This window comes from Gracilinanus agilis, chromosome 4, assembly GCF_016433145.1.
Source record: "Gracilinanus agilis isolate LMUSP501 chromosome 4, AgileGrace, whole genome shotgun sequence".
NCBI lineage: Eukaryota > Metazoa > Chordata > Mammalia > Didelphimorphia > Didelphidae > Gracilinanus > Gracilinanus agilis.
The window spans coordinates 452,182,357-452,191,194 of NC_058133.1; positions in this window are offsets into that span (position 1 = coordinate 452,182,357).

An 8,838-nucleotide genomic window follows, 5' to 3' on the forward strand; every position below is an offset into this window, starting at 1 on the left:
GGATAGGTGATTATTGATTGTAAACTCAGTTCCCTTGCCTTTTGGAATATAATATTCCAACCCTTCTGGTCATTCATTGTAGAAGCTTTAAGAGGAACTGAAACTGTGTAATCCTGACCAGGGCTCCATGATATTTGAATTGTTTCTTTCTGGCTACTTGCAATATTTTCTTCTTGACCTGGGCTCTCTTGAACTTGAGTATAACATTTCTTGGAGTTGTCTTTTGGTGATTTATCACAGGAGGTGATCTGTGGATTCTCTTAAAATCTATTTTACCCTCTTGTTCAAGAATATCAGGGCAGTTTTCTTTGATAATTTCTTTTTGTTGTTGTTGTTGTTTTGATCATGGCTTTCAGGTAGTCCAATATTTCTTAGATCACATCTCCTGGATCTAATTTTGAGATTATTTGTTTTTTTCAGTGAGATATTTCAAATGTTCTTTTCTTTTTCATTCTTTTGATTTTGATTTATTGTTTTTTGATGTCTCATGAAATCATTAGCTTCTATTTGCCCAATTTTAATTTTTAAAGACTGATTTTCTTCCATGACCTTTTGATCCTCCTTTTCCATTTGGTTTCTTCTATTTTTCATGGAATAATTTTATTCATTGAATTATTGTGCCTCTTTTTCCACTTGAGAAATTTTGCTTTTTAAGCTACTATTTTTTGGCATTAGTTTTATTTCCTTTCCCCATTTTTCTTCCACTTCTTTCATTTAATTTTTGAATTTCTTTTTGAACTTTTTCAGTGCCTGAGACCAATTCTTCTGCACTTTTGAAGTTTCACATGTAGTTGCTTTAATTTCACTCTACTGTACTGAATTTGCACCTTGCTCATCTTTGTCCCAATAAAAATACTCTATGTTAGACATTTCTTTTGCTGTTTGTTCATTTTCCCAGTCTTTTTGCCTATGGATTCAGAATTCTGAAACCCGTTGATTCTGTATCCTCTCCTGATGGTTCACAGAATTTAGAGCACTGTGAGTTATTTTGCCGTGAGCCTGGAAGTTTCACCACAGTGTAGGCTTGAAGGGGTCAAGATCTATGGGACTGGACTTCAAGGAATCACTGTGGGTTGATGCCAGTGCTTAGGACTTCAGAGGATGGGTGGGGGAGTGCTCTGCTGTTGGCTTAGGCAGGGTCCATGGACCTTAATGTTGATCTACATCCTGGCTCAGGAGCTGGGATAGTAGGAGGGAGGATGTTGAGCCTACACTCCTCTGTGAGTACTTTTTCTTCTGTTTCCCCCTTATCCCATGAAAATTGAATCTCTCTGTCTACCTTTCAAGTTGTTTTCCACAGGAGAGTCCTCTCACTTACACTTGATTCTGTGACTTCAGTCATTTTGAGGTTCTATTCTAAGGTTTGGGAGATTTAATGGTTTGAGAGGATTCTCTAAGCAGTTCCAGCTTTTGCTGCTATTAAGCCACCATCTTGACTCTGCCCCCTGATACTAGAACTTTCAATTCTGAAATACCTTCCTTTTGCATATTTGTACTTATTTATTTATATGTTCCAACAGAATGTAAACTCCTGAAAAGCAGGAGTTCATTTTGCTTTTCTTTGTACCTATAGAGTTAGGCAAAGTACCTAGGACATTAATGCTTTTTGATTGAGCAATTGATTGTTGAATGACAATTGTCTAATATAGAGAACATATTTCCATTTTAGGAAAAAGACATAAGAAAAGGAAAAAAATGAAGAGGAAATTTTTGGGTTGAAAATTGATATTTCACAGAACTACATCTAATTACTAGAGACAATTAGCTGATGAGAGCTCAGATAAAGAAAATATCACTGGAATTATGAACACTTGCTGAATTGAGCTTAAATTATTAGGTAAAAGAAGTGATAACTATAACCCATACACTTCTGTCCTCTGGGGAAGAGGTATGATGCATATTTTATTAGGATCATTCATTAAAGAAGTTTCATGATCATCGACAATTCCTTATTAAGTGAGGCTGCCTCCTTAATATTTGAGGAAAATTAATGTGAAAGCTGATGTTCAGATATGTTGGCTCTTATTTGAAGATGAAGACATTTTGAAATGAGTACAGGAATTCCACTGATACCATTTAAATCTTATGAGGGATAAAATAGGTTTGTCATAATGTTTAACAAAGCTGAATTTTCCTTCAGTTCATCCTTCAATGACAGATCAATGAATTACTTACTATGAAAAAAAAATGATGTCAACAGTAAAGAAGGGGAAAAAAGATAAAGCACTAACTACTGCCAGGCACTGAGCTTAAGCACTATTTAAATATTATCTTAGTCAATCTTCCCAACAATCATAGGAGATGGAAACTATTATTATACCCATTTTATAGTTAAAGAAAATAAGATAGATGTTCAAATGACTTGTCCAGACACAATTCTGAGGCAAGATTTGAATTTAATTCTTCTGGATTTCAGGTGCATTTGATCCACTGTGTTGCCTTAGCTACCCATGATACCTGGTTATTAGGGGTAATACCTCTTTTGCAGACAAATATGCATTTGTCACTCTGTTGTCTAGATATGTCATTTCACTACTGTAGGGAATTCCTGGCATCCAAACTCCCTCTACTGATGTAGATAGATTCTTTCTCTATAATTTAAAGTTAAAAGGTATTGACTGAGAATGCTTTGAAGTTAAGTGACTTGAAAATTGTAAATAGCTAGTGTGAACTAGAGTTAGGATTTAAATTTCACTCTTCCTGTTTCTAAGGACAGGCTTCTATCCTAGTACACAGTAGGCATTTAATAAATATTAGTTGACTTTCTGTCATTAGTTAACTAAATTGCCAGTTTTATGAATATTAAATTTTAATTAATTAATTACACTTTGGGAAATGTAAGACCTGGCAGTTTTGTTAGATAATAATAAATCCAGGGATGATAATATTTTAAACTAATTAAAATAATATGATAATAATACACTGACATTTATATAACATTATAAAATGAGTAGTTTACACTGATTACACACTTCTACAATTATTATTATCTCCCTTTTTTAGATATTATCTTCCCTTACCACATAGATTATGACTTGCCCATGGTCACCCAGTTAGTAAATGAAGGAATTCTATCATTCATTTCCACTGTAATTCATCCACTCATTCATCATATGTCCTCATTCAATATGGCTTTAATATGAATTTTCTGGACACCAAAAATACTGTAGATCCAAAATCTCTTCTGGTAAACTCATTTATTCTCTTCTTTTTGGATTTTAAATGACAATAGTTTCTCCTGATTCTTCTCTTAACCATTCTTCTCAATGATTCTTCTTAGACCTTTTTTGCTAGATCATTATCCATTTCCCGCTAACTCTAACTCTGGTAGGTGCCCACCAAGGTACTGTCCTTAACTCGCTGCTGTTCCATCTCTCCATATATTTCTCAGTAATATCATCAGCTCCATTGGGTTTAATTAAATAATGATTACACAGTTTCCAAATAGATATAGATGTAGATATATCACCATATCTATATCTATCTATCTATCTATCTATCTATCTATCTATCTATCTGTCTGTCTGTCTGTCTGTCTGTCTGTCTGTCTGTCTGTCTGCCTGCCTGCCTGTCTGTCTGTCTGTCTATCTATCTATCTATCTATCTATCTATCTATCTATCTATCTATCTATCTAAACATATAGTTCATGTCTCTCCTGAGCTTCACTTCTATATCACCACTGTCTGACAGACATCTTCACTTAGTGATTCATAAAAAATATTTTTCAGGAAACTTAAACTGTGTAAAATAATTTTAAAAATATTATCCCAAACCTTCTAGTCCTAATTATCTATCAGAAGGATAAAGATTCTTTTAGCCACTTAGGCTCACACTTTCAGAGTCATACTCAATTCTTTTCCTGACTTCACATCCCAAAAGTTCTTAAGTCTTTTCAGTTCAACTCTCATAACATTAAACATATCTATTCCCCTTTTTTCACTCACATAAGCTATCACCTTAGATGGCTCATCATGGCATCATCCACTCATCACTCATCAATGGATAATTGCAATAGTGACCTGAACAATTTCCCATCATCGAGTCTCTCCCTACTCCTTTTTATGTTCTACACAGCTACCAAATAATCTTCTATTTCATGTGATCCTCCTACCCAAGAAGCTTCATTCCCTACCCCCATACCTCCAGAACAAAATAGAAACAGAAAGTTGAACCATAAAGCCCCTGACGTTCCTTAAAGTCTTACCAAATCTATTAAGCCCTTATTTTGCAATCTGGCATCAGCTTTTAGGGCTTGTTTCAGTTACTTTTCCCTCAGGCAGTCCATGTTTCAGTCAAATTGTCCTATTTATATTTTGTGCACATGCCATTTCATCTCTTACCTATATTCCTTGCACAGAATGTTTGCCATACCCGCAGTCTTCTTCCTGCTCACCGTCATCTCTTGAAATAACCATCTTGTTTGAAGTTTTAGCTCAGATACTTTTATTTGTTCTCCCTAGTGTTTAATATTCCTTCCCTTCTCCTAGTATTAATCCCTTCTTTCAAGGAACTGCCAGGTATTAAGAATATAGATTTTTTTTCCATTTGAGAACTCTTCCACAAAATGAGTAATATGCTAAAATATTTTTATATGATTATACATATAAAATTCATATCAGATTGCTTGCCAACTCTTGGATTTGGGAGGGAAAATGTATAATTAGAGAATTTTGTACCTTTAAATTACATTCCCCAGAATGTCTTTGGTATTTCCCAAAATTCCTTTTAAACTCTCCACCATGTTGCATGGTCATGTTTTGTATATAAGTTCTGTAATTCTGCCTCTCTCTCTCTTCTCTCCCCACTGGGACTGGGTTAGCTGCCTTTTTACTTTAGCTTGTTTATTTTTCTTCAAGTTATTTTTAATAAATCTTATTAAATATAATACTTAGAATATTGAATATAAATTTTAATCTTTACAAAGGGACAGAGAGAGGGAGGTATGAAGGGTCAGAGGAAGGGAGAAAATTTGGAACTCAAACAAAGAAATAATGTTAAAATTGTTTTTACATGTTAGAGGAGAAAATAAAATATAATTAAAAAGAATATAAAACAGATTTAAAGATAATTTCAAACAAGTTTGAAATCATCTTTTACTATCTTCTATATTCTTAAGCCACAAAAGCTTCTTGAAGGGACTTTTATATTTGTATCTCTAACAATTTAGCACAGTGAAAAGAATGTAGAGAGTCCTTTCATGTAGTAAATTAATACGTAGGGAATGAAATGGAATTAAAATACCTTCATGGTCTCTAATGGAAAGAACATTTGTTTGGGAATTGGGAAACTTTGGAATAGTTATGGTTCTGCCATTGACAGAATGACCTCGGACAAATCAGTTAAACCTTTCTGAGTATTAATTTCCTCATCTGAAAAGGAGAGTGCTTAGCTGATCTCTATGGATTAGATGATATATAAGCTTCCTTCTAATTTCAACTTTATATAATCATACCTGGGAATTGGTGTAAGTCTCCCAGAGAGCTTTGTGCATATGTTCCTCGGATTGGCCCTAATAGACCAATTTCATGTATGCTCCCCAGAGGTATCCTCCATTCAGCCTCTGAAATTTATTATATAGCTCGTCCTAACCCCCTTATATTTCTGTATTCTCTGGAATCAATAAGAAGCTTTTTAAAAGTTCTGTCAATAATGTTAATGTAGTAATACCTCATTTATCTGGTACTTTTCTGCCTCCTTAAACAGCAGATCCTGAGTGTAAGACAACTTATGCTTGGTGACTTAAGGTCATCTTTATGAATAAATAAGGAAAGAATATTTCTGTGAAAATATTAGATTTTTCTTTCTCAATCTATCTCTCAGTACAAAGGTAAACTAATGCCCACAACATCTCATGAATTATAGAACGTGACTATTATCTACCTTTGCTTTAAATTTTTAATACCTACCAAGCTGAAATGAAAATGAAGGACAAAACAAACACATTGTTAGACAGGTGACATGGAGACATGGGAAGAGTTAGGTTTTTTCCCAATTTATCAGAAACAGACTGGTATTCAGAAGTAGACAGTGAAAAATGAGGCTAAAACAACACATTGGTTTCTCATTTTTTAGACTCATTGAATTATATGAATAACTAAAAGAAAAACTTAAGCAAAATATTTAAACTCATTTTGCAGATGATTCTTCAGTAGGTATTAATTATTTTAAGATATGACATTTATAGCATCTAAAATGAAAGATTTCATTTAGGCTCATATAAAATAAATCACATATGATGAATCCTTTAAAATTTAGATATTTAGAAACAATGAATTTCGTATTTCATGATGAAATCAAATCATATCCTCTTCTTCATAAAGCTATGTTAAATGTCACAGTCAATAAATCAAAGGCATGATTTCACCCAAGTGGCTGTAGGAAGCTGTTTACAACTTAACTTTATTAAAGAATTACTCAAGGCTAAGAGATACTGGTTCAGTCATTCCACAAATCCAGTCAAGGACAAGAATTGAACCCAAGTCTTCTTGATGCCAAATCCAGCATTCAATTCACTATACCAGGCTATATCATAGTCATGATCATTTATAAATGAATTTTATCCTAAGAACTTCTGGATTTTAAAGCTATGGACTATAACTATAGAGTGTTTAAATAGAATATATGAAAGATGCTTATAAAATAAATGAATTAAAAAAAGGAGAGATTGGTAAGGCATCATATTAGAAAGGTGATCATGGTCAAATTGTATTATTTCCCTTAAACTTTGATTTCTTCATTTATATATGGCAGAGACCATACCATGAAGCATGCCCAGGGCTAATATGAACTCTCATAGGTCTTGTCCTGTGGGTTCAGCATTGGAAGATGTGGCATCTTGGGGTATTGCAACCATTTCCAGGACTGCATTGTGATAACAGGATTCAAACGTGGGATGGGGAGCTTAGGCTCTTTGGAATCTGTATTAGAAAATATTGGCTATGGATCCAGAAAGATCCTCCTGCTGGACCATAAGAGGGATAACTCCATCCTCTATCATCTTCTCTTCTTCCTGTTCAGGAAGTCCTGCAGGTGATTATTTTTGAGATTTTCTATGTGAGATTGCAAAAGAAAACCTATTCCTGTGGTAGTTATAGTGGCTTCAAACAAAGGTGCTTCCTAAGTAAAGTTGAAGCTCTGTTTTTATTCACTGGACATCTTTTTGTAAGAACAGGTGACCAAACAGGTATCATAAAGACATACTTTTTAGGAGGAGCTATCTCAGAATTTTCAGAATACTTTTTACCTCAGTCTTTGCTGATTTCATTTATGGGATATGTATCCTTTAACTAACAGCTTTAAAAATTTTAATTGTCTTTTAAAAAATTTAATTGTCCTTTAAAAAAAAGGTTTCAGATGGAGCAACTCTTCTTTTTTGATATAAGCTAGTCCTTTTTGATATAAGCATCCTGATTCCTATAATTGAATCAAGGGACTAGTAAGGAGATACTTTTCATTATATGGTACAGGAATATGAAAAATAATAAAATTTAAGCCAGGGAGTTTTCATGAAGAAAGTGAGAAATTCACTACTCCATGACCTTTAAATATCTTTTCTTTATAATTTATTTTTTAATTAGCAAGCATTTGTTTGTTCATCCTATCTCCCATGAACTGAAAAAAATCATTATAAAATATGCATATTGAAGAAAAACAAGTTGCTCTTGCCTGTTTCCTAAATTGCATGTTTCATTTTGCACCATGAGTCTATCACATATCTGTTAAGAAGCAGAGAGCATGCTTCATTCTACATCTTCTGAAGTGATGATGACTCATTGATGAGAGGTTAAGGTTTTCAAAGTTGTTTTTTACAGTATAATTTTTCTCTTGTTTCTGCTTCTTTTATACTGCGTCAGGTCATGAAAGTCTTTCTAGGTTTCCCTGATGCATTCCTGTCACCATTTCTTGTGGCTCAATAATATTACATTAGATTCATATACTGACATTTTTTTATTCATTCCCTAAATAATGGGCACCTTTTTAACTTCTCATTCATTGAGATGTCAGAAAGACTTACTGTAAAAATTTTTGAACATATGGGTTATGATCTTCAGTGATGAAGAGAATAACCATGTTGATAAATTCCCAGTGCCATTGGAATATCAGAATAATTAAATATTGAATTACTCATCTTCCTCACAATTATCCTTTTATATGGGTAGTTTCCAAAAACAACATATTGACATTAGAGGATAATTTATTTTTGGATTTCAACAAAAAATTTTTGGAAGATAGGATTGAGAGGTTAAACTTATTTAAAATATTACTTATTTTACCTTTAACTTGTTCTTTTAAATACCTGTTTTTAAAGTTTTAAAAAATTCACAATATATTATTATAGTAAAATGTGTCCAAACATATAAATAATTATACATATATTGTGGGCAAATCATTAATTCAATACATTATTCTGAGCAACTCAAGCTCTTGTATGAATCTCAAAGAATTTATATCTTTTGATATAGTTACTATATGTAAGGTCTGCCTCCTTGATTATGTTAAGTGATACTACTAATATGTAAAACAAACCATAATCTCATTCTTTGCATATAATTCTGTGGGAAATCTGGCTCTGTATTTCCAAAGTAAGTACATATAATTCTAATTGAGATTAGCAAAAAATGTTTAAGGAAAACACATTCAACCTGTATTCATCTGTATTTATCAAACTATATTCTGTATTTATCTATATTTATCAAACTATATTCTTTATCTGTATTTATCAAACTACATTCTTTAATAATTTAATGTTATAAGATGCTGAAAGGACTTTTATCATGGGATTTCCCCTAGATTTTCAGTTGATGGAAATAAGAGCTTATATATATATATATATGTAT